Raw genomic sequence first — 27,263 nt, 5'->3', positions numbered from 1 at the left:
GTACTACTGTGTTTTCTTGCCCCCAATAGTTCATTTCTTTTGCCTGCTGTGTCCTGCACTTTGTTCATTGAATTTCTAGGTACTTGATAGTCAAGTCTCACACTGTCTGGGATGCTTATGAAGTGGAGCACTTCTTTATTTGGTATGGTATTTGCTGTGTGTGTCTCTCTCTGTGCAAAAATGAGACTGGATCTGAGTGCAAGAGCATATGTTTCTTTCTGTGATGAAGACACTTTCCCACTCCACAATCAAGGTTCATGCAGAATCTCCCCTCACTGCTCCATATTTCCTCCCCACCCCCACTTCAGTTTTAAGAGGCCCAACTACTGTGTGAAGTGGATTTATTTTAAGTGCATCCTGCCTGACTGTCAACAATGACACTTCAAAGGGAAACAACCAAAAGGAAGGAGTCTGGGAGACATTGGGGCAAGACAGCGGCCGGATTCACACGTAACAGGGAACCAGAGTTGCAAGGGCCAGCAGTTTTCCTTCCATTAAATTCCAATGTGTGCAACTCCATTTCTTCCGCAACCTGAGGTTTAACTCTGGATACTCCATTGGACCCCACCATTCCATGTTGCGTGCGAAGGGGAGAGAATTAACACTGGGTTGAGTGAAGGAGGCAATAGAAATTGGAGGGCAAAGTAGTAATTTTGAAAGTCACTCTGACCTTCCAAGAAAATTTCTGGGTTACTTGCGTTCTTAAAATCTTCCATTTAAAGCTTTGAGATTTATTTTAAAAGGTGATTTTATGCAAGTATGCCTACCCTGGTGGCGCAGTGGTAAAACTGCCGCCCTGTAACCAGAAGGTTACAAGTTCGATCCTGACCAGGGGCTCAAGGTTGACTCAGCCTTCCATCCTTCCAAGGTCGGTAAAATGAGTACCCAGAATGTTGGGGGGCAATATGCTAAATCATTGTAAACCGCTTAGAGAGCTTCCAGCTATAGAGCGGTATATAAATGTAAGTGCTATTGCTACCCTTACGTGCTTTCGCTAAAGTGGTTTGTGCCATCCATATAAACCTAGGAACTGTTCACGAATATGACTAAATCACAGTTTTGAATAAAGTTTTTACAGGATTTAGAAAGTGCTATGTTTAAATGTTGCCTAGGAAGATTTTACAAACTCCTTCTTTACAGATTTTCAAGAAAAGGTTTTGCAGGCATCTGCTTAGGAAACAACATCCTGACTCTGACTAGCTGGTATCCTTCAAATGCTGTGGCCCCGCTCAGATGTAAGGTGGAAACATGGTTGAATTACGGCTCTGAGAAACATTCATGATCCTTGGGCCTGTACAGCCTGCCTTCCCCTTTGTGAGAGTGGGAAGAAAGTTTTCCCTGTTCTAGTCAAAAACAAAACCAGGATTTGCCATGATGACCAGACCCAGCAAATCCAGACCTGTTCTAACTAGAGTTTATGAACAAGCCATGATTTCCCAGTTTCATGTTAACTATTTTTAAAAAGTTGTTTAATTAATAGTTGTTTAATTAATTAATTAATTAATTAATTAAGACAACCCTACAGTTCATGGATCATGGAATAAAACTCTACTATCACATATGATTATGATTTGAATCATCTGCCATCAGAAAGATGGTTTGAATCATCTAACATCACAAGGATTAGTCTATATACTGATACTGTTACATCTGAAGAATCAGTCTGTATACTTGCACACACTTTAGTACCTTTGAAATCGCGAAAGTAACTCCAAAATAATATCTGAATTAGCTTGAAAAGCATAAGCAAATCAAAAGACATTGTGCCCAATGTTCATTCAGCAAAAGCTAGTTGTTACTAAGTTCCATTTCAGTCAATGAGGCGGGTCTCACGATTCGTGAGACCCGCTTTTTCCCAAACTGCGGGGAGAGCGGGCTAAAACAGTTTGTGTTTTCTCTGGGGTCCAGATTTTTGTTTTTAATCTATTGTACTACATCTAAAAATTCCATATGATAGTACTCCTTTCTGTTACTATACTCCCTATTTTTAAGAACTGAATTGACTTTTTTTGCTGATTAGTTTCTGTCCGTAAACAGGAACTATTCTGCAGTAGCATTTGGGGATGCCTATTTTATCTACTTTATGCCCTCATTAAAGTCATTTGTGAATTATGCTCCTTAAAGACAACATTAAAAGTGATTATAGTTTGTGCTTTGTATCTGATTTGTCAAGCGTGGTACTGCTAAGAATCTATAATGTATAATAAAATAATGACTACACTAGTAACTATTATGATTGCTTTCTTGCTTTAGCTCAGGAAAAAGCTAAAAAGAGCTTTCCACTCTAAGCCCTGTTTCTTCATAGAGCTTGTGGAGTCTGAAAGATTTTGGAGAAGCCAATAGACAGATTTGCTCAAAACTACCAAGGATACTGAAAGATCTTTGGTTTAATGGAGAGTTTCAAATGCAATATTACTCGCTGTCACAAAGCTCTTATTAGTGTAAGGTCTGATTACTTTTCTAAAGTAGTTGCTAATGAGATTAACCTCTCTGACTCTTGTCTGGACTATGAATTTGCTTGAAAACAGTCACTCCGGTAAAACTCCCTGGTCCCATTCGGACATAACATCAAATCTGAGGTAAACATGCTAGAGGTTTAAGTTTGTGATCATGAGCATGGATCAGCAATTTTGTCACCCAATCATGCCTCCAGTTTTGCTCCCAAACATGAATTTGAACTCTCTGTAGTGGATTTTGCTGCTGAAACCTGAGGTTGGAAGGTGGCAATGTGTCATCTGAATTCTGCCACTGCTATAACCTGGGTTTTCTTCACAAGCTCCTTCTGCTACCATTGAGAGGTTGGTTCAGAGCAGCCCAGAAATGTGTCAGTTCTAGGGCTGCTGAATTTCTTGCTGGCCACCTCTTGGAGGGGCTGCCCCCACCCTCTGCTGTCTCCTTTCTCCTCTTGCCACTGCTTGGCAACAAGGATGTCACGTCCCTGGAGTTCATGCATTTAAAGGGAGAGAAACACATTGGAGAAAGTCCACTTCCCCACTGCGTGTTTTGGACCTTGAGTGTTCTTGGCAAGAAAATGATGGTAGAACAAGACTGAGATGGGGAGAATTCCCCCATGATTCATTATTGCGGTACTTTGTTCACAAACACATAGAGCCCTGGTAGCACATACAAGGAAATGTGTTCCCCGGCACACACATCTTGATTGCCCTCAGTTCCCCCATCCTTCCATCAGAAGAATGAGGTCCTCCATGCCAGTTTATTTGCATGCAGGCAACTTCCTTCCACATCTATGTCCCACCTGTGTTCCATGACGCTCCTGTTAAGCACTGTGGGATTCGGGTTTGAGATACTTCACAAATGTGCCAGTGTGCCAGTGCACAAAGGTTGGAGTGTGCTATTGAACCATGGTCAGAGGCAACAGTCTAATGTCCTGATGCATCCCTGTGGTGCTGAAATCGCGGGGGGAGGACAGAAGAAGATAGACGAGGGATGTCCTTTGGTGGATTTAATTGAGGAATTAGGTTTAAAAAATCACAAGGAGGTATCCAGGACTGGAGCAGGGGATGTGTTTCACCAAGGAAAAGCATCCATGAATTGGATAGCCCAAATGTGGAGTGGTGCATGCAATATGCCTTCTATTCCCTTCTCCTTCCAAGAAACCCTTTCCATGGTTGAATGGGTGCTTGTTTGGAAAAAATAAATCCGTCCCCGACAAGCAGGGGTGGTATCGCCAGGTGCGGTGCAGTGTTGATGTCAAGATGTGCCAAGCAGAATCATAGGTATAGCAGTGGATTCTCATAGTTGTTTGGGAGACAACATATATAGGATTTTCAAGTGTTGCTCTTGCGCGATCCTGTGCTCACCTACTTGTAGCCAAGCATGGGCCCACTTTCCGTGTGCCCACTCTCCTAGAGGGCCTCCTGGTTTTTCCCAAGGGAAAAGTGGTTACCTTTTATATTTCTGGAATGGCTTGGGCTAGAGTTCTAAAATTTGGCATAGATGTAGGACATGTTATCAGTACTCTGTGTATAGATTTTGAAGCAACTCAATAAATCCATTGAATTTTAATGACTTTTTGAATTTAAGAAAGCTTCAAAAAGTTTTAGAAGTTGTTTGTTTCATAGCAGAAAATTACAAAAACTTCTGGAGCTAAAGCCCCCCGCCCCCCAGACTGGGACCATCATTTCATCCCCATGTGGAGGAATCTTCCCATTGCCTTCATTAAAAAAGAGTAAACATCACCCCCCTTTTCACCGCTTTTATATTTCTGGAATGTCTTGGCCTAGAGTTCTGGAACTGAGATCAGATGTAGGATGTGTGTATTGATTTTGAAGTGAATTGGTCAATCCATTTATTTTAATGATTTTTTAATTAAAAAAAAAACCTTCAAAAAGTCAAAGTCCTATAAGTGGCACTCTATTTGAGCAGCCTAGCCCAGGCAAAGCTTCCCTAGTCTTGGCTAGGTTGCTCATGAAATGGCTCCCATAAAAAATAAAATAAAATAAAATGTGATTTTCAGCCAATTTGCTGCCATTTTGTGGGGGGCATGTCGCAGCTTGGGGGGAGTAGCAGAGCAAGGTAAGAAGCTCACCTCCTCTTGGAAATTGGCTGATTTTCGACCATTTGGGGGGCATTTTCAGCCATTTTAGAACCTAACCTCCATGATCCCATAGGGATCAATGATACGATATTTTTGGTCTCCATATTGGTGGTACAGCTGTGGAATGGAACCCCTATGAATATCGAGGTCCACCTTTACTACTCCTTTAATATTATCCATGTGTCACTTTTCACTAGTCGTAAAAACAATTTTGTGCAGTTTTGAAGCTGTATGGTTGGTGAGTGATTTTCCAGAAGAGGAGATCATAAAGCAACCAATACAATTTGCTGATGAGAAATATTTTTTAAAAATATTAATTAGTTCAAGATGGCTAGTAATAGGCTATGGATGATTTCACTTTGGTGTCAAATGTTCAGTCCTGTTCAGGACGATGTTGATAACCTTTCAGTTCTATCCTCTGACAGCTATTCAATAGGCTGTTTTGGAATGTGCTGTTCATTTCAACCTCCTCTTAAAAAAGAGGGTCAATAGAAGGGTGAGAAAAAGACTGAAGGAACATGAAGAACCAATAAGGAAACAACATTTGCAAACCTTCAACACAGTTAAATTGTCTGCAAGGCTACAAGTGGACAGGGTTGTGAGAGGGCAAATAGGTAAGCACATTACGTGTGTGTGTGTGTGTGTGTGTGTGTGTGTGTGTGTGTGTGTGTCTCATTCACATATCTATATTTCTGTGTGTGTGTGTGTGTGTGTGTGTGTGTGTGTGTGTGTGTGTGAAAGAGGTGGAACACAAGGGCATACATAGGACTTTTGTCCAAAGCCTCGAGAATTACAGCCCTGATTTACCCTACGCCTTTATACTTCTCTTGATCCATTGCCTATTCATTCATTCATTCATTCGATTTCTATGCCGCCCTTCCAGAAATGGCTCAGGGAGGTTTACACAGAGAAATAACAAACAAGTAAGATGGAACCCTGTCCCCAAAGGGCTCACAATCTAAAAAGAAACATAAGATATACACCAGCAACAGTAACTGTGCTGGTAGTGGATAGGGCCAGTTACTTTCCCCCTGCTAAATAAAGAGAATCACCACGTTAAAAGGTGCCTGTTTGCCAAGTTAGCAGGGATTGCCTATGACACCAGCCTGAAAACAGTTGAGGTGAACAATACAATACAACAGGGAAAATGAAAAATAGGCCAGTTAACATTTTTATGCAAAACATTTTCGATTTCCATACAATAAAAACATAAATGTCAATTGAGTACAGAGGCAATATGAACAAACTAGCCTATGGACTTAGTCGAAAATATCGCCCCAAATAAGTATGTGGCTTCCAAATAATGTAATATTGATTTCATGTTTGTGTGTTCAGGCTGCAATACCTGTTTGGGAATAAGCCTAACAGAAGTTGGTAGGACTTACTTTTGAGTTAACATGTAAGGATGTGCACAAATCAATTTTTCAGTTTGATTTGTACCCAAATGGAATCACCCCTGATTTATTTTGGCTATGAATCTGCCCCCACCGAATCACCCCAGATTTGATTTCGATACAAATCGATCTGAATCCAAATAGATTCAGGGCAAAAAAGGGGTTCCAGGGGCAAAAGAGTAGGGTGGGTGGTAGTGCCCAATGGGTGGAAGCTACCACCCAGATTTCAAAGAAATTCGCCAAAGGGAAGATTTTAAACAAATTTTTGAAGTTTGCACATCTTTAAGCTTTCCCCCATAGGGAATAATGGGGATTTTAGCAGCACCATAACTCCATGGGGGGTGGGGCACCAGGGTGGCTCAGAGTGGGTTGTTGTGGGTATTAGTGCCCAATGGATGGAAGGAAGCTACCACCCAAATTTCAATTAAACTGGGCAAAGGGGTGATTTTTAACAAATTTCTGAGGTTTGCACGTCTTTAAGCTTTTTCCTATAAGGAGTAATGGGGATTTCAGCAGCTCCATAGCTCCACATGGGGGGCATCAGGGTGGGCCAGAATGGGTTGTGGTGTAGTGCACATAGGGTGCCAAACACCCCCAAAACCACAGGCCATGGGTACTGGGTTTTGTTGTTATTTTCAATGTTTGAGATGTCCTGAGAGTGGATTCTTTGGTGGAAAATGATAGTGGATAGATGGTGAATGAACAAAGATGAACAATGGTAGTGGATTCTTTGTCCATTAATCATCACCACGCCCTCGGGCCGCTGTCTGGCTGTACATGGGTCACGGTTAGGCTGGCTTTGCCACTGTTCAGGATAATTTCTGATAATTAGTTTTGCTTCCAACAAAAAAGTTAAAAGCTAAGCCCAGCCTGTCTTCCTTTGTTGGTGGTTGCCTGAGGAGATGAGAGAAAATGTTTCAAGACCGCTGATCCCCAAAAGTAATTCACACATTCAATATAAATAAATAAATAAATAAATAAAGTTAATCAAGTAATTTCTATTTTCATAGTAGAGTTATAATCAGTTCTAACCACACTGAATGGAAATTAATTATATGGATTTCAACAGAATTTACTTCAACAGAAATATCACTTTTCTACAAAAACCTTTCTCAAAACAGTTTACATAGCAAAAGAAAAGAGATGGTTGGGCTCACAGTCTAAAAAGAAATACAAGGCAGCACCAGTCTTAGAGGGACAGTCTGAGCAACGTCCTGAGAGGGAAGTTATGCTGAGGTAGATAGAGGACAGTTGCTCTCCCCCTTCTAAAGTCAGAGAGCCACCACTTTAAAGGGTGCATCTTTGCCCAGTTACCAGAAGCTACTGAATTCAAGAGGCACTGGGTATTCAAGATATTGCTTGCCTAGTGCTTTGAGCACTTTAATGTGTTTTATATGTTATTGGTTGACATCCTTCTAGCACTGCATGCATGCTTCAAACATTAGTTCAAACACAGCACTAGCCCCTTTCCTAGTCCCCACACTTCCAGAGTGTGGGCCTCTTGTGCAAGAGCACCCATGCTTCAAAAGCATGCTTACTTTTGAAACATGCAACATTAGTCAGGTTTTCAGATATATTACTGTGACAAACATTTCTGCTCTTTTTCAGGGCACTTTTCCAAGCAATGTTTTCTAGTTTAGTAACTTCCCTAAGCATAAATCTGACATATATCATAAATTGTTGTATACCAGATCACACATGAGCAAGTCGATCTTAGGATATAATCTGATAGAAATTAAATACCTCAAAGATACATTTATTTCAGTGAGAGAGTCCCACATGCTTTGCTCTCCTCCACTGACATCAGTGCATCTTAAAAAAAGATCTGTTTTCGCTGGGCTGGACCTTATAATTGTAATAATAACACAAGCTGTAGCTTTGCCTAACCTTGAAATCATTGTGCTCTCTGTACAGAAGTGATTTTTCAAAATATAGCAAAATATGTGTAATTTTAGGATTTAAAATTATCATTAAAACCTTCTAGATTGTTTTAAAATAGTCACTTCTCATTTGCTGCAGATAATTATAGTTAGGGATTACCCCAGTATCATACCATATGCAGCAGATACGATATTATCAGAGTACATTTTAAAGCTAGCCCAGAAGCAAGATAATGTAATTAGTGTGTTCTTGAAATGGAGTGTTAAAATGGAAACATTTAAATTGGCAAAACTATTATGTTGGGCTCATGTTATTAATCTTCAAGAAGGATGGCAAAGGGATTTAATGAGTTCTAAATGTGAGACTAAGATTGATGACTCTTCTTCTTTTTAATACTCAATGCAGAGAAGCATGCACGATAGTTGATGTGTGCAAATACCATGCAAAGTTCAGATGGCCAAAAAAAAAAAAAAACCACCCAAAAAAAACACACACCAAAAACCCCACACAGGGTTGCAGACAGTTAACTTTTTGCCTTATGACAGGCCCCTTGTATTGATATTTCCTGTAAACCAGCACTTCAGCATCAAATTTCAGTCCATTGCTTCTTTTATTACTTAAAAACAGAAGGGTGAGAAGGAAAATATATTTCAAGTGGCAAATGACAAATGGCAAGCGGACTTCTGTTTAATGTGAAGTTTTATACCTGTGATTGTGATTTGTGATTAAATTGTATGGAAGTGTGTGCCAGCAGCGGAGAGGAGCGTGCACCACGAAGGGCACATGCACGCCGCCAGCTTTTTCTACTTTAACCCTTTGCAGACAACGACGGGGGCAGGGGCGGCAGGGAGGAACTCTGCTGCCCCAAGAACGTTTTTGGAAAGTCCAGCGCCGGAGGGGGAAGAGCGGCGGGTGGGGGGATAAGTACTACCCCCCCCCCAAGGCACACTCCCCCCAGTGCCGGACCACGCCTCCGTGGTTCCGAGCACATCCCTAGTCAGGCGGGGGTGGGTGGGGTTGTGCTTCCCGCTGAAACAAGCATGGAAGCCACCATCTTGGCCCCCTCCACGTGGCTAGAGCTGGCCAATCGGGAAAGAGGGCAGTGAGGAACTTGCCCAGCAGCCACCATCTTATTCAATGGCCCTTATTTACTCCAACTAAGCGTCTCCTGTCTTCATTGGGGCCTGAGGGTGCAATGCTTTATTGCAAGGCGGGCTGTTCATCCATGCCCCCTCTACATGCAGTCCACATGTGTTTAAATAAATATTTGCAAATAGAGGGGCCACTTGGATGAACAGTGCCACCATACAAAAAAGGAACATGCTAGCAGGATGTCAGGAAAACCTCTGCTGATGTCCTGATGGGCACACTCTCGGTATGTCCTTTCTGAAACACATAGGCATGGACAGTCCTATGGCTGGGTTTGAACTATTTTGTGGTAGCTGTTGCTCCACCCCAGTTGTTGTTTAATACTGTTGATATGGACTGAATGTTTGTTCTACCTTTCCTTTCATGCATTGCTGCCATTACTTCCTGTTTTTTTTGTGTATGAAAACAGATGGTTTATTCTGTTCTTGCTTTTTAAAAAGTTTACTCATATTAATAATGTTGCCACTGGTTTCCACATATAAAATGCAATATTATATGTGGCAGTGATGTGTTTCTGCTGTGACAGAAGGATTTATCAGTAAACGATTAAGACTTCACAAACATACCAACCCATGCATTATTTTTTAAAAATAGCTCATCAAAACTGCAAATATTTAAATCTTTCAAAGATAAATGAACTCTTGGTATTATGAATTATGAAAACCATGGAAAAAAGCTGGGAAGACAAACTGCTCGTTAAAAGAGGACTCTATGCATGAAACCTTTTAGCTTGGATTAATACTATTCCTGCTCAACATAACCAACAGGAAGACCACTAATGCATACAGCTGCCCGATCATATGGGGAAAATGGAGTGCTTACCACTTGATAAAGCCCCTAACCTTTAAAAAAAATTAGAATGTGTGATGGGGGGCGGGGGGCAGGAATCACACAGTGTTTGCATTAATACATGTGGCAAAGCAATGATGTGTTAAGTTGATTGTCTGTTTCAGCCACAAACCGGCTGAATACTTAGATCACATGTTTTTACCCAGGTTTAGGAGAGCATTGACCCTTGCTCATTTGAACGCCCTTCCCTCCGCACTCCTAGACGGGAAATATAAATGAGTCCCATATGCACTGTGTCATTGCCCTTGTGGCTCAGGGGATATAGAGTCAGTTCTTCATGTTATTCTGTATTGTCAATTTTATAGGGATGCTCGTAGTAAGTTTATTGCTCCTCTCTTAAAGAACTATCCTGGTCATACAGATCAATTTTACTTGGATGTTTTATTGTCAAATTTTAAACTTGTTACTTCTATAAACGTGGCCAAGTTCTGTTTTGTTGCATCCAAACTTCGTAGAGCTTGTATTAGCAATCTGAATATTTTGTAAATTATAATTGTATTACTTTAAATGTTAAGCTGGTCTAAGGACCGTAATAAATTTACTACTACTATTTGATTGTCTGTATTCACCCAGGCAGCCACTCTAAAATGTGCTAGAAGGAGTCTGGCTATTCATTTGCTGCAGTTGGAGGCATTTATTTTCAGGCTAGGGACTATGTTGGCTATTGAGCTACTTCTGTTCAAACCACGAGAATTGATGTCTAAAGGTAAAGTGTGCTGGCAAGTTGATTTTGACTCCTGGCACCCACAGAGCCCTGTGGTTTTCTTTTGGTAGAATACAGGAGCATTTTACCATTGCCTCCTTCTGCACAGTGTAAGATGATGCCTTTCAGCATCTTCTTATATTGCTGCTGCCCAATATATTTCCAGCGGGGATTTGAACCAGCAACCTTCTACCTGCTGTGCTGCTTAAGGTGACATGTCTACCTTCACCCAAATATATATATATTTGTGTGAAGGTAGACATGTGACCTTAAGCAGCGCAGCAGGTAGAAGGTTGCTGGTTCAAATCCCCGCTGGAAATATATTGGGCAGCAGCAATATATATATATATATATATATATATATATATATATATATATATATGTGTGTGTGTGTGTGTGTGTGTGTGTCTGTGTGTGTGTGTGTGTGTGTGTGTGTGTGTGTATATATATATGTATGTATTTGTATTTGTATTTGTATTTGTATTTGTATTATGGTTGTTGAGAAACTGCCAGTTGCTTCCTTTGTACCCTAGGAAGTTTGGTGAGGTTAACGCTTAACACTAGAAACACTGAGCATATTCTCAGCGATGGTAAGATGTGGGCCTCAGAAAGGATTCTGACTTGAACCAAAAATAGTGGAATATAGATAGATAGGTTGCTCTTGTAGCTGCTGGCAAAAATGAAATCTCATTAAATTTGCTAGAAAATGCAAGCCAGATAATTCTAATAGTAGCTGGCCTCTGTACAAGCATGTCTGGGACTCTGATGGACTATAGATTGCTGTAGGCTATAGATTACTGGACTGCTGGACAGATTACTGTAGCAGTTGTGTTTTGTGTTCCCACAGGATTTTTGTGTTCTATATAGAAAGAGACAATCCCACAGATTATCCAGCAAATAGGGGCCATGGATAGTTTGAAGGGGCAAAATAAAACTGACAGTTCTACAGAGTTTTAAACAGCAGTTACATTTTGGCCTTGAAACAGAAAAGCATATTTACAAATGTAAAAATACATTATGGTTGCCGTGGCAGTGCATAATGTGTTGGAGAGAATGACTTTTTAGTGTTTCAGCAAACAGTATGCAATGCACGTTGTTCCCAAATCAAGTCCTATTAGTGAGAATGCCCCATTTACAGACACACTAAATGGACTATTTTGTGTATTAAATGTTTCTATGGGTATCCATTCTTCCTTTCATAGAGCATAGAAATAATGTAGCATAATGTAGCCTTGAGATCCTTTTCATAAATTCAGAAAGTGGTAATTAATTAAAGCTGTTCTAGTCATAATAAGTATTTCGGAACCAAGGCTAAAGCTAATATTTGGTTTACCTCTGCTGCCATAGGAACATAGGGCATAGAACACAGGAAGCTGCCATATACAAGAAAATCTCTGTTCCAGTCTACTGCCACGGATACCAGATTCGCAAATACTGGGTAATTGGGGCTATGGAATCATGGTGGTTAGGTTCTTAAGTGGGGTGGGTGACCAAAAATAGCCAAAAAACCACCGAAAAGCACAATAAAGTGCCCAACCGTGTGCCATGGGCCCCCAGCAGTCCTGTAGTGCCACCCCAAAGTAAAGAAATTGCCCCAAAATTACTTTCCCCCCCTCATTTTTGTCAAACTGAACTACAACATGGGTCCTACTCGCAAAATGGCAAGAGGAAATGACCTCAGAGGTCATTTCCACATACCCCGATCCGTAGATACATGAAAATTAACCAATTTTTGCCATTTTTAAACGCATATGCTGAGGTCAGGTGCCAATTACCCGACCACTGATACATGAAACCGTAGGTGTCAGGTCCGTGAATGCTGAAGTTTGCCTGTACTGAGTCAGACCATTGGTCGATCTAGCTCAGTATTGTCTATACAGACTGGCAGCGGCTTCTCCAAGTTTGCAGACAGGAGTCTCTCTCAGCCCTATCTTGGAGGTGCCAGGGAGGGATCTTGGAACCTTCTGCATGCAAGCCTGCAGATGCTCTTCCCAGAGCGACCCCATCCGCTAAGGGGAATATCTTACAGTGCTCACACATCAAGTCTCCCATTCATATGCAACCAGGGCAGACCCTGCTTAGCAAAGAGAACAAGTCATCCTTGCTACCACAAGACCATTTCTCCTCCCATGAGGAGGAGGTATAACATTATTCCAGGTATAATATAATAGGTATAACATTATTTCATTTTTAAAAAAGATTTATTTAGATGGTATGTTTGCGTTTTACCTAAATTATCCATTAGCAACTATGAAACTACTTTTTTTAAGTATACAAGTAACAACCAATTAGTAGCTGATCCCTTCCCCACCCAAGTATAATTACTTAACATTTTGCATTCCAATTTCTCTCCTCTTTCTCTCTGCTCTCTCTGGCAGTAGAGTTACTGGAGGAGACAACATACATTCCAGATTATGAACCAGATAGCAAACAGGCCGATTTCATTCTTGCATGGTCTATTAAAAAAAACAAAAAACAAACCCTCAGTTCTCCACTGAGGTGTTTTAGTAAAGTAAAGTGTGCTGTCAAGTCGATTTTGACTCCTGACACCCACAGAGTCCTGTGGTTTTCTTTGGTAGAATACAGGAGAGGTTTACCGTTGCCTCCTCCCACGCAGTATGAGTTGATGCCTTTCAGCATCTTCCTATATCACTGTTGCTTGATATAGGTGTTTCCCACCATCTGGGAAACGTACCAGTGGGGATTCGAACTGGCAACCTTCTGCTTGTTAGTCAAGCATTTCCCTGCTGCGCCACTTAAGGTGGTTCTTAAGGTGGTACCAGCTGGGATTCGAACTGGCAACCTTCTGCTTGTTAGTCAAGCATTTCCCTGCTGTGCCACTTAAGGTGGTTCTGAGGTGTTTTAGATTGATAAAAAACAAGTGTTTTATATACTGGATCTCTGAAGAGTTGAAGACTGTCCGTTGCTGGCTCCCCTTTCCAAGAGATTTAGTGTGATCACTCTCTGTAATAATTCAACCACACAATGATGATGTTGGGGAGATGCAAGAATTGTGGAAGGAGAGCCAATGGCTGCATGCAAGAATGACAATAGACAAACGTTAGAATTGGTCTGTTGTTGGGTATTAATGGTTAGGGATGTGCAAAATGTTTCAGGCACAGAACGATCTGTGCCCGAAACGACCAATTTCGGGTGATTCGGAGCCGAGCCGAATCACCCCCGACGAGCACTGATAAATTTTGGACCCAAAACGAATCACCCCTATTTCGGGTCCAAATTTTTCGGGTGTTTTGGGTCTCCATTTTGAGCCCCAGAAAAGTGCCAGTCTTGTCTTCTTCTTCCCCCTCCGTTTTCAGTTTGACGTCTCTTTGAATTTCCCACCTTTTTGCCTCCATTGATTTCAATGCAGAAATTGCTTTTCTTTCACTTTAATTGAAAAGGTCCTGGGGTCAAAAGAGTGGGGTGGGGTGGTAGTGCCCAATGGGTGGAGGCTACCACCCCAATTACAGAGTGGTTGGGCAGAGGGCTGATTTTTGGTGATTTTTTGAGAGTTTTAGTGTCTATGGGGCAAATTGGGGGCAGAAAGTGGGATCTGGGGCAGAAGAGTGGGGTGAGGTGGTAGTGCCCAATGGGTGGAGGCTACCACCCGAATTCCAGGGCGATTGGGCAGAGGGCTGATTTTTGGTGAATTTCTGAAGTTTAACCGTTTTTAAGGTTTCCCCCCTTTAGGTATAATCGCTTCACATCGGGGGGAAAGGGGTGGCCTAGAGTGGGGTGGGGTTGGTGGTGGTGCGGGGTAGGGGCAAGGAAGCTACCTGAATTTTTTCAAAGGATTTAGGCAGAGGGCTAATTTTTGGTGATTTCATTTGTTGGAGTTTTGTTGCTTCTGAGGTGTTCTGAGTGTGGATTCTGTGATAGCAAATGAGATTTTCAATGACACCATGAATCCACTCTCATCTGCTATCATAGAATCTAAACCTTAAAGACATGTGAACTTCAACAATTCACCAAAAATCAGCCCTCTGCCCAAATCCTTTGAAAAAATTCAGGTAGCTTCCTTGCCCCTACCCGGCACTACCACCACCCCGCACTGCTCTAGGCCACCCCTTTCCCCCCGATGTGAAGCGATACACCCTCCATTCTACCTAATGGGGGAAAACCTTAAAAATGTGTAAACTTCAGAAATTCACCAAAAATCAGCCCTCTGACCAATCACTCTGCAATTGGGGTGGTAGCCTCCACCCATTAGGCACTACCACCCCACCCCACTCTTCTGGCCCAAATCCCACTTTCTGCCCCCGATCTGCCCCAAAGACACTAAAACTTCAAAAATTCCCCCAAAATCAGCCTTTTGCCCAATCCCCCTGAAATTTGGATGGTAGCCTCCACCTATTGGGCACTACCACCCCACCCCACTCTTTTGGCCCCAGGACCCGTTTTTCTAATCTGAATTTATTCAGATTCGGATTTGGATAAATTTGGATCCGAACCGAATTGGGGGTGATTCGGGTGGGCAAAATTTGGGCACAGAACAGAACAGGGGTGTTTCAGTTCGAATCCGAATGGAAACACCAAAAATCCGAATTGCTCACCCCTATTAATGGTTCCATTTTGAGACCCATCAGAGTGATCAAATCTGAGCTTGAATTTTCTGCAGAACAGCTGTAAATCCTCAGGATGCTGAGTATTAATAAGATGTTGAATATCTTGAAAGAATACAGCTGCTGAGGCAGCAACATCCCATTGTACGAGCCCACAGGATCACTCTATTCTGGGGAAGCTTTTGCATTCTTCTTGGGAAAGGTGTAGCACAAGTTACAAGATCACCCAAAGAAGCCTTGAATGGAAGGCGACCAGTTAAGTGTGGCTATGGTTTTGAGCGATACTTCCAGAGCATTCATTCCTTGAAGCGTTTTTTGCATACATTGTACATCTCTGTTGAAAATGATATTGCCAAGCAGCTGTAAAACTATTAAATTCACATCTATGAAGTTCACTTAGGAATTTGCAAAAGAGGTTTCTGCCCGAAAAATAGATTCTTCACCATTTAAAAAAATGTTTTCAGAGTAGAGAAGAATAGTTGACTATCTGTTGTATCATTTTTTGTAATGTATCTACTGTAATTGTAGTTTCGACACATTTCATAGACATTTTATCTGGCAAAAATAAAAATGCATCTGAAATGCAAACTTCAGACACCAACACAGTACACAGCCTACATTTTGACCAATAATGAATCCCAAATCTAAATGATTGACATAACTTTAGCCATACTATATTTTTAAATGTTTTTGCTAGTTTCCTGTTTTGTTTTGTTTTTTGTATAACTGTATACTATCCAGAATACCACTATTACTAATAATTCATTTTCATAAATTTCTCAAAAAATAATTTTTCTAAACATCTCACATGAAGTGAGCTGATGTAGAAATAATAGCCATCTTTCTGCAGGCTAGTTTAGGGATTGAGTTGTTGTTGTTGTTGTTAACTTTGATATTTTTTTCCTGCTTGCCTGATGAGAATGTTGAGCCAGTCTGGTCAGTAGTGTGCTGAAATCTCAGTTCAATTCCTTTCATACTGGGTAGCACTTGGAACAGTCAGTATCCTTCCATTTCAGTGCCTTAAGTATAAAATAAAATGTATTTCATACAGTGTTCCATATGTCTGAACCCTTTTGCACTCTAGTTTGTAGAAACTGTTCCGAGAGTCTAGGCTTGATCAGTTTGTGCTATTCCACCTGTGAGAAATCTTCCACCTGTTTACCACAGGGATGAGAGAAAAGAATACCAGCAAGTCCACTCATGCTTGAAGGTTTCAGCACCTTTGTGATAATAGCTACCAATATATCAAACCTCATTGTTTTTCTCAGCCTAGATCTATGATTATATTCCTAACACTAACTGACAAATACCTTGTATGCATTCCATGCTAAATTAAAATTTGCCCAGTCACCCTCATCTCAGACAAAGCCACGCAGATCCCTCAGCCAGTTATGAGTGCCCTGCACCATCAGCAGTTGGAATGGGGTAGAACAACACCATGAAAAAACAAATTGTAAGAAATGATTGCTAACCAATAGAGATGTGCGAACCGGTTCAAATTTGAACCAGGGTGGTTCTAAGGTTCAAATTCGAACTGAACCAGCCATCAGGTTCAAGCTGCAGGTTTGAATTCGAACCGATCCAGGGGGTGGTTCGATTCGAACCAGTTCGGACATGCAAAAATTGGTAGGATGGTAGCTGGCACCCAGGGGTACCTATCACCCAAACCCCAAAGCAATTGGACACTCGTACAATTTTTTATGAATTTTTGAAAGTTATTTTTATTTTTTACTCATAAGGTATAATGGGACTCGAACCAGGCCATTATACCTTATTGTGGAGCACCCATGGGTGCCAACAACCATGTGAACCCCAAAGCAATGACACCCCTATTATTTTACATGAATATTTGAAATATTTTTAATTATTTTTCTCATAGAGTATACTGGGACCCGAATCAGTCCATATCCCCTATTGTGGAGCACCTGGGGCACAAAAGCGGGGTTGGTGGTAGACAGACAGGGGTGCCTACCACCCACAAAACTCCAAGGCAATTGGACACTCCTCTGATTATTGGTGAATTGTTAAAGAATTTTTGAATTCCTCATAGAGAATAATTAGGATTGCAGCAAATGTATAGCTTCACGTCGGGGGAAAGGGGTGTCGTAGAGTGGAGTGTGGTGGTTGGTAGTGGGTGAAAATGGCAGGGAGGAACGGAGCCCGGCTGGGAGAGAAAGCACTGCCGAGGGGCGGGAAGGGAAAGCTGGTGGTGGCGGAAGAAGGAGGACAAGGACCTCTGGAACGGACTGTGGAACAGACTGGGGCAGAAGGGAGGGGGGAAGCAGTGGGGAACGGATTGTGGATGGAGAATGGAATGACGGGGAATGGACAGGGGTGGAAGGGAGAGGGGAAGCGGCGGAGCCCAGCTGGGCAGAGACAAACTAGCGGTGCAGATGCTATGCACCAGTCTGCTAGTTTAAAAAACAACAACATGGAGGTTTGCAGCAGGGGGAGGAAGGGGAAATGGCCCCGTGGGCCAAGAAAAAATTGAAATTGGAATAATGTTTAAAATAATAATTTTAAAAACCCATGGAGGTTCACAGCAGGGAAAGGCAAGTGGCAAGCAGCGCAATGTACAGCACAGTGGGGTGGCTCATTCCAGTTTCTTTCCAGCCAAGACTGCCCCATTGTCTCCCTCCCTCTCTCTCTCTCTCTCTCTCTCACCAAGACTGCCCCATTTGCTCTCTCTCAAGCCAAGTCTGCCCCGTTTTGGCAGAGGTGGAAAGGAAGAACAGTGCATTTTATTGTTTCGTATTTTTTATTTATTTTATTTTTATTTATTATTACACTTGTATACCACCCCAAACTCGTGTCTCTGGGTGGTTCACAATGATAAAACTGTTTAAAAAACATATAAAAACACATAAAAGCAATTAAAAACTAACAATTTAAAAATCAATCACAGAATTAACATATACATTATCAAGAAGCTTGAAAAAGCCTGAGTGAAAAGATGGGTTTTAAAATGTTTTTTTTTTTTTAATTGTCAGGGATTGGGAGGATTGTATCTCAATAGGGAGCACATTCCATAGTCCTGGGGCAGCAACCGAGAAGGCCTGTCTCCGTGTGGCCACCAGTCGAACTGGCGGCAACTGGAGACAGACCTCCACAGACGGCAGCAATGGACAGTGCAGCTCATAATGAAGAAGAAATTCTCTCAAATACCCAGGGCCTAAGCCATTTAGGGCTTTATAACAAGCACTTTGTATTTTGCCTGGAAACCTATAGTCAGCCAGTGTAACTCCATCAGCAGAGGTGTAATGTGGTCTCTCCGAGATGACCCAGAGACCAGCCTGGCTGCCGCATTCTGAACCAACTGAAGTTTCCGGACTATGTACAAAGGCAGCCTCACGTAGAGCGCATTACAGAAGTCGTCTGGAGGTTACCAACAAATGTACCACTGTTTTGAGGTCATTGATCTTGAGAAATGGGTGCAGCTGGTGTATCAGCCAAAGCCGATAGAAAGCACCCCTGGCCACTTCCTCAGCCTGAGAAACCAGGGAGAGGTGTGAATCCAGAAGTACTCCCAGACTGTGAACCTGTTCCTTTTGGGGAAGTGTGACCCCATCTAGGACAGGTAGGTCAAAATCCTCTCTAGAGTTCTGACCCTGCACAATAAGTACCTCCATCTTATCTGGATTCAGCTTCAGTTTATTCTCCCTCATCCAGCCCATTACTGCTTCCTGGTAGGCATTTAGGGAGGATATGCCGGCTCCTGAAGAAGTTGACATGGAGAAATAGATCTGAGTGTCTTCAGCATACTGGTAACACCCTGCTCCAAATCCCCTGATGATCTCTCCCAGCGGTTTCATGTACAGGTAGATGTTAAAATGCATTGGAGAAAGTATGGAGCCTTGATGGACACCATCCTTGAGCTCAGATCTCAAAGATCTCGAAGATCTCAGATCTCAAAGATCTCGAAGATCTCAGATCTCAAAGATCTTGAAGAACAACAATCTCCAGTTGACATCATCTGGAATCTGTCCGAGAGGTAGGAGCAGAACCACTGTAAAACAGTGCCTTCCACCCTCAACACCCTCAGACGTTCCAGAAGGATACTATGGTTGATAGTATCGAAAGCCGCCGAGAGATCCAAAAGGATCAACGGAGTCACACTTCCTCTGTCAATTCCCAATTGGAAATCATCCATCAGGCCAACCAATTTTATACAGATTGTATTGTATTTATTTTATTAGAATTTTTAATTCAATTTATTTTATTTTAATTTAAATTAATCTTGGCCTGCCAGAACTTCATAACTTAAATTTTGATTAAATTCATTTTATTTAATTTCACTTTAATTTGATATAACTAATTGATTGATATTAAGTGTTACTTTCATAATTAGCACCCTAAAAATTGACCTCGGCCCCCATGAGCCATGTCACGGTCAGTTTTGGCCCACCAGGTCACTTGAGTTGTGCATGCCTAAATTCTAAAAGGAAACATAAGGCAGATACCAGCAACAGCCACTGGAGGGGTGCTGTGCCTCTAGCTGGATAGTGCTAGTTGCTCTCCCCCTGCTAAATATAAGAGAATCGCCACTTTAAAATGTGTATCTTTATTCAGTTAGTGGGAGTTGTACTTAGGGTGGATGGCTCCTGGGCCTTGTAATATAGAATACTGGACAACTGCACTCTATATTGAAGCTACTTTCAGCTTCTTGATGGTGGGGAAGTATCAGAATGAGGACCTGTGGTGCATAAGCTCTTTTCAGAATAGTTAAATAAGTTATATAAATGGAGCATAGGAAACATGATAGTGGATTTTATTATTCATTTGTTTAATGGATGTTAGATTCACTGCAGCTAGTATGCAAGGAAGCAGCAGAAATACAGCTTTATACACTGATGGTTATTATTTAGACACACTGATACAAATTGGTTTGATATGAGCTAAGATATATACAAGAATAGCTGTGGTAATTATGACAAAGAGTTGCCAGTTTTGTGGGGCCTAAAGCAGTTGTCCACAATAAATATGTGTGTATTTTATAAATATAGTGCTCACCATCCCATGTTTTTACAGAGGAATTTTGAAGAAAATATCATCCTCTGAAATTAATGGTTTAGTGGTTTCTGAAAAATATCACAACTTTAAAGTATGCACCTTCTAACTTTAAATACCCCTTCTCTTTATAGCACAAACCCGATAATCGTTGGTTTGGATCTGCATCATATTCTGAACAAGTATTTTCATTAAGTGGTTATTCATTTAAGTGGACTATACTAAACCTTAAAAGGATTAAGCTGTAATTGATGCGACAGAAGTGGATCCATCAGTCAATTTTTTAAAGATCAGGATGTAGTGTGTGTGCGCGCACACACACACAGACACACACAGACACACACACACACACACCCCTGCTAGGAAGGTAGTCAGGAGCTGGAAAATTGGAGGCTTTGGGAGATGCTGAGATGGACTCCTAGAGAGACCAAGCAACATAGTAGAGTAACCCTGTTCAGAAAACACTTCCCTGACTTAAATGAGGGAAGAAATTTATCACACCTTTAATTTCAAGAAGCCAGATTTTAATCCTAGGAAATATTTATCTGTATCTATTTTGATTTAACTGCAATAGAACTGGGTCATTCATCTTCATCCTCCAGTCAGCCCATTTTCTTATACTAGTCCATAAACAGCTGTATACACAACTATTTTAAAATATATATACCCACAGTCTCCGTTGTGTATATGGCCTAAATAGGACAAACTGAATAGTGCTAGTTATTTTTGCTGATCCCCGTCTTACCTCTGCAAACATCTGAGTCTCCCAGCAGGATGTTCTGTTAAGAACTAATCTGCCTATCCTTTCACTATAATCTTAATTGGTATTTACCATCTTCACAAGTTAGCTCACTTCGGCCTCAAAAGTTCATGCATCCGCCATCTTGAATTGGGATGGATGACATCATCCCAAACTATGCCATTGAGGTGCCCCTATGTGTCCCTACAACTGTACTAAATTTGGTTGAAATAAGTTAGGCGGTTCACAAGTTAGCCTACTTGTGCCTCAAATGTTTACATGCCCACCATCTTGAACTGGGGTGGATGACATCATCACAAATGTGTCCCTACAACTGTACCAAATTTTGTTCAAATCAGTCCAGGCATTGTGAAGTTGATAGGGAGAGAGAGAGAGAGAGAGAGAGAGAGAGAGAGAGAGAGAGAGAGAGAGAGAGAGAGAGAGCTGGGTGATCTCATATGCTTACTTTCTTAAAGGAAACTAGGCTAAAAATATGTTCCTGAGGGTCCTACAAACTCACAGAGACATATTTTTGGGAGGCACAGAGGGCTACAGAGAGAAAGGAGATCAACAAAATTCATCGCTGGTTATTGCATGTGCAGAACGTTAGTCAAGATGTTGGCCACTGTGTGTTTTTGCATATGTTTATATTATGTCTCTTCATCTAACAGACCTGATCATTGTTGGCTTGGTTCTGTCATCTTGTTTTGAACAAGTTTTTGCATTATCATTATTCATTTAAGTGGACTGTACTAAACCAAAAAGGATTAGTCTGCAATTGCAGTATACATACAGACATGCATGTGCAGTTGTCAAATCTATTATACAACTTGAACTAGTTGTTGGCTTGCATGATTACCAGTGAATATAGCATAAGTAATATAGTATATAATGAGCCTTGACACACGATCATTCTGGGCTAGGCAGGAGACCAACCCAGGTTAGTGCAGTGGTGGGACACACAAGCAGAGCCTCTGTTGGGCTTTGCTAACCCAAAGGAAACACAATAATGGCAGCGGTCAAGGTGTTGCTTGGAAGTCCTCCCAGGAATTGGGGGAAGCTTCCCACTATGTCCTGCACTTCCAGAAGAAGGGGAAACCCTAATTACATCACAGCTATGCTGTGAATGGCTACACGGGGAAGGGGTGGGACAAGGCCCATCCAAGCCTTATCAAATAAGGGATCATAAAGAGGGTTGTGCAGAGTGGCACATTCCCTGATAATGGCCCCTGCAGCCACACTCCTCTCTGGAAGGTATGGTGGCTGGTTGCAGAAACCTGAAAACAGAATGGGAAGCGGACACACGATCACCAAGCCTAGGCTTTGGTAACCCTTCTGTGCACTAACCTGGGTTAAGACCCAGGTTTATTTTCAGGGTTTATTTTTGGCAAAACTGGATTTAGGAGCCTGCCCCTCATCTACACGACCAGCTAACCCAGGTTAGTCTGCCACTAACCTGGGTAAGCGCCATCATGTGTCGAGGCTCTACATTATACTAGTAATCGAGACTATTCTCAAGCGCAGTGGAAACCAAGCAAAGGAAGCCCTGCCCAGTTTCCACCGTCCGTGTGGACTGCCGGGAGCTGTGCGGCTCCTGGCAGCAAGCCCGCTTAATTGCCCCTCCTTAAATGAGGTTAGTGGAGTGCACACTCCACTACCCCCATTTGTTTGATCATGTGTTGCCACGGTGCGCCTCTGCGCCGCAGCAACTCACAACTAGCCCCCCGACTGGGACGCTACAACAAGCCCCCTGGCATTGAGGGGATCCCCAGAATGCCCTGTGAGCATGCTGGGACTTCTGGGAGTCAGGAGGCCCCTAATCTCCATCACCCCAACTGGCTCCATGACAGAGCCGGTAATTGTGTGGGTGACCAATCCAACCACCCAGGGTGAGCTGCCTGCTTGTCTGCGGGGAGAGCGGGTCAAGCCCGCTTTCCCCACAGAACCCTCTTAGGCTCTCCACACTGCTTGTGTGGAGAGCGTTATCATTTTTAAGAAGTATGTATAGTTCCAGATTTTACAAACACATATTATTATCATGGCCTATACTGTCACAGCCTCTGCTCACAGTAGCAATTCTGATTCAGACTCTGAGGACACAGGACCAGCACCAGCACTGGATCTTGACACCAGACCAGAATCTAAGGAGGCAAAATAGCATTAACATCAGCCCAGCCCAGCACCTGCGAGAGCCCTGGAAACGGAGTCCTCAAAGGTTACTCTCTCAGGGCTTGAGCATCTTTGGGCATCTTCCTCAGAACTCAAGCCTACCACAGAGTTGGTGTCTCCCACAGCACCACACCTTCCAATATCTGCATGTCAGCCCCAGCAACAAGCTTGGCAGCAGTAGATGGAGTGGAAGAGAAGTGCCATATTCCAGAAGGCTTCTCCTTTAAGACTTCTATTCTCCAGGCATGGTGGCAGAGCCCAGGAGGTATAGTCTGGGCTCAGAGTTACTTAAGAGCTTAGTATGTCTCTGACTGGTATCAAATCAACTTGCTCTTTTGGACCTGTCTGAGGTCCTGCCGACTGTCCTTGCATCATGAGCAACCAGGTCAGGACAAGTATCCAGATAGCAGAGTTTTAGAAAAAATAAATAGGTAGGGGAGGGGAATTGTACAGAATACATCTCACATCTGTGGTGCCACTGTTTTATTGGAGATTTGCATTCTGTTCAGTGTATTCTCTCATTGCATAGCATACAAATGAACCCAGTATATCCTTGAATGTTTTGTGTAATCCACTAGGAAAGTGGTTTTCATATATCCTTCTATGCCTGCCCCACAATATAAAGATAAGAATATATTACAGCCTCAGCATATTCAGTTTATCTTTATCTTAACATAGGTATTAGTGACTCACACACTGAGCCCTTTCTCACAATCGGTGAGAAGGGCTACCGGGCACATGGAGAGGAAGGCTACTGGAACTTACTTCACCCAAAGACGATTGCCCAATCCATGCTGGGCCACCTGTACACTGGCTACTCCTGGCAGCACAGAGGTTTGAGGGCCAGGACACGTCATCCCAGCTCCCAGAACTTCCATAATGCACTGTGTAAGTTCGTGGTGCATTGTGGGATTCCCATTGTGCTGGCTCTCAAGCTTTTAACGCTGGCTAAGTGGCAGGTTCCCTTAGTGGATTTGTTGCTGCACCACCCCCGGGACCTGCTCGCCTCCCAGCCGTACACACACGCATAACCAAAAGCAGGCTTGGCTGCCTTAGCCTGCTCTTGGCTGCACATGTGAACAGCCGCATAGATTAATGATTCACTTGCAGTAGCAGGCATTACAGGAATGCAAAAGGAATGTACCTGCTGCTCCATTTGCCCACACTCCACTCATATTCCACAACAGAGTGCGTGGGGACTTCTTGTGCAGTGCTGCCCATTTCTCCTGAAGCCCTCTCTCACCATAGAAGCACATCAAACAGACCTGTGGTGTGTTTCCATAGGGACAGAGGGCTTCAGGAGGAAGGGAGAGCATGTGCAAGAAGACTCCACTTACTTTGCTGTGCAACAACAACTGTGCATGGAACGCGGACACACAGAGCAATACACACATTCCCCCCCCCCATCCACATAGTGCCTGTAACTGCAAGCACTTCGTCCAAAGTTTTTATTTTCTTGCTTCAAATACTAAAGAAGAGGGAGTCCATCATGCACATCTCAGATTATATGCAAAGAGCAAATTAACTAAAAATTGCCTCATTTTTAATGGGGTCTCCTGAGCAGAATGGCCAAGATGAGGCAACACTTCTTATATAAGGCTGATTTCCTCATAGATATCGCTTTTATAGCTTTTTGTGGAAACATACAGGTACATCTGTTCCAGCAACTAGCTTATATCCCTTTGCAGTGATCTAAACTTAAAAGTGTGGAACATTACACTGAAAACATTCAATGTTGTTGCACTGTACCAGATACTCATATCTTTTTGTTTCTGTGCAGATATACAGAAATTTACCTCCTTAAGGAAAAAATAAGATGCAGTCTTGTATGTATGATGCTCTCCCAAATTGATGATAATGATTGGAACCAGGGAAATGTTTTTGGGAATGCTGAGCCATCAAACCTCCCAGTACAATAAAAACCTCCCAAGTAAAACAATAAAAGCCATCAAACTCCCAGTACAATAAAAACCTCCCAAGTACATATCTGAATAACAGATGCTGTGGACAGACAACAGAGGAGCGACAATGTCCTATCTTGTGAGCTTCCCAGAGGCATCAAGATCAGTGGCGTACCAGGGGGAAACTGCGCCCAGGGCAAGCTCTGCCCCGAAATTGCGCCCCCCCGCCCCCCCACATACCTGAGTGCGCCCCCCCGCCCCGAGTGAGCGCGGCGGCGGGCGGCAGGGGGAGTGAGGCGGTGGCGGGTGGCGGCGGATTGCCCAGTGCAGCGGTGGCGGGTGGCGGCGGATCGCCCAGTGCGGCGGTGGCGGGTGGCGGCGGATCGCCCAGTGCGGCGGTGGCGGGTGGCGGCGGATTGACCAGTGCGGCGGTGGCGGGCGCCGGGCAGCAGCAGCGGATCGAGTGAAGCAGAGCGACGCCGAGGCCTGCCTTCTGGCCCGGCGTCGCTTCCCGACTGCGAGGCGCGCCTGCGCAGTTCATTCTATGAACTGCGCAGGCATGCCTGTGCAGTTGGGAAGTGACGCCGGGCCAGACTGCAGTCCTCAGCGTCGCTCTGCTGCACTCGAGCCGCTGCTGCCGCCCACCAGCCACCACCGCCGCACTGGGCAATCCGCCACCGCCCGCCGCCGCCGCACTCACTCCCGCCGCCACCCGCCACCGCCGCATGATCGGGGGGTCGGGGGGGCATGCCACTTTTGGGAGCCCCCCCTTGTGACCCACCAGAGTGGCGCCCAGGGCACGTGCCCTGCCTGCCCCCCCATCGTTACGCCCCTGATCAAGATGGCCCCTGTATGAAACAGCACGCTGAAAAAGATTGTGCCTTTGATCTGATCTAGAAGGGCAGTTGTTATGTTCATCTTTGCCTCTGTTCATTCTTTCTTTTATTTGTTGCCCACTGCCACTCCCCAGAACATGGACAAAATTGAGTTGGCTTTGCTTTGCATCTGCTCATGCTCTGTATCGGATCCCAACCACTAGGTTTGAGATGCTGTTCAGCTGGCTATTAATAGACATCCCATTGAGTTTTTGTAATTAGCACAAACCCTTCTCTCTTTGCTACTGTTCTACAAAACTAATGCTTTATGTTTGCAATTCTTATTATTACTTGATTATTATTTGAAAATATTTGAACATACTTGAATCAAGAATATCACAAGCAGTCAAAGAGGGATGCATGCAAAAGTGAATGGCCCTACCTGAAGGCACATGAACAAGATGAGGCTGAACACAGCCCTGATTGAAGCCTGCTTTGTAATCAGGACTGTGTGGTTGCCCCAAGCCCAGGGACTCTCTTCCTAGTGGGAATACAGTGTGGAGAATCATATTCTCCTCCAGGGATGCTGACACTTGTATTCAAAGTCCAATCAAGAGCAAGAAAGAATATTCCATCATTGTTTGTTTCTTGTTCAGTTGGAACACATGCAAATCCCCAACTCCTTTCACAAGTATTGGGATGCTCATGCATCACTAATTTGAATAACCAATTTATGGTCTAGTTGACCAGGTCTTTTTTGCCTTTGCAAATGGCCAACCTTACCAATCTGTCTTACCTTTATTCTCCCTCTAGTGTGTTTTGTATTTCCAAATCCAATTTCATTATCACCCAGTTTTGCACACAAAGGAGATTGTTCCACAGCAGCTCTGATCCATCTCTGCTCCATTTTCTTCTCCATCTCCTATGACTGATATGAATTGTAAACCTCCTACAGTGCTACCTACCTTCTCCATTAGTATTCCCTTTGAGTAATAAAATAAAATGAAAGTGCTTTCACAATAACACTTTCCCATAATTTAGAATGGCCAAAGGTAAAGGAAGACAGAACTCAGGTGCAGCTAGGTAATTTTAGAGCCTGAACATAGTGGGTTACTGGCCCCCCTTTCAAAATAAGCATCCTCTATACACACACACACAAACAAACAAACACAAACACCCACACACCATGGTTTCACATAGCTTCCCACTGGCACAGGCAGACAAGAACAGGAAGGAAGGCACAAACAGAGGTGGCAGCGCACAGAGCTCTCTGCCTCAGCCAGCTTCTCCCACCTACCAAACAGTTGAGGGGTGTGGGCTAGAGGCACTTGTGAGGGGGGAAGAATCCACACATCTCATTCATTCATTCATTCAATTAATTTTATATACCGCTTGATTCCAAAGGCTGTAGGCAGTTTACAAAAAAAAATTCAATAAGGCCAAAATAAAACAAACTGTTGAAACGATTTAAAGCATTCAGAGATGACTAAAAGGCTAAAAAATGTGTCTTAAGGCCTCTTTTAAAAGCTGATAAAG

General features: G+C 43.0%; 1 protein-coding gene across 6 annotated transcripts in view; it reads left to right on the top strand.

Moving 5' to 3' along the window:
• The window catches only part of CTNND2 (catenin delta 2), a 924,887-nt gene that overhangs the window by 394,988 nt on the left and 502,636 nt on the right, over positions 1 to 27,263 (top strand). The window lies entirely within an intron of this gene.

The sequence above is a fragment of the Hemicordylus capensis genome, chromosome 4, assembly GCF_027244095.1.
Source record: "Hemicordylus capensis ecotype Gifberg chromosome 4, rHemCap1.1.pri, whole genome shotgun sequence".
Taxonomy (NCBI): domain Eukaryota; kingdom Metazoa; phylum Chordata; class Lepidosauria; order Squamata; family Cordylidae; genus Hemicordylus; species Hemicordylus capensis.
This window is presented reverse-complemented; position numbering and strand designations above follow the sequence as displayed.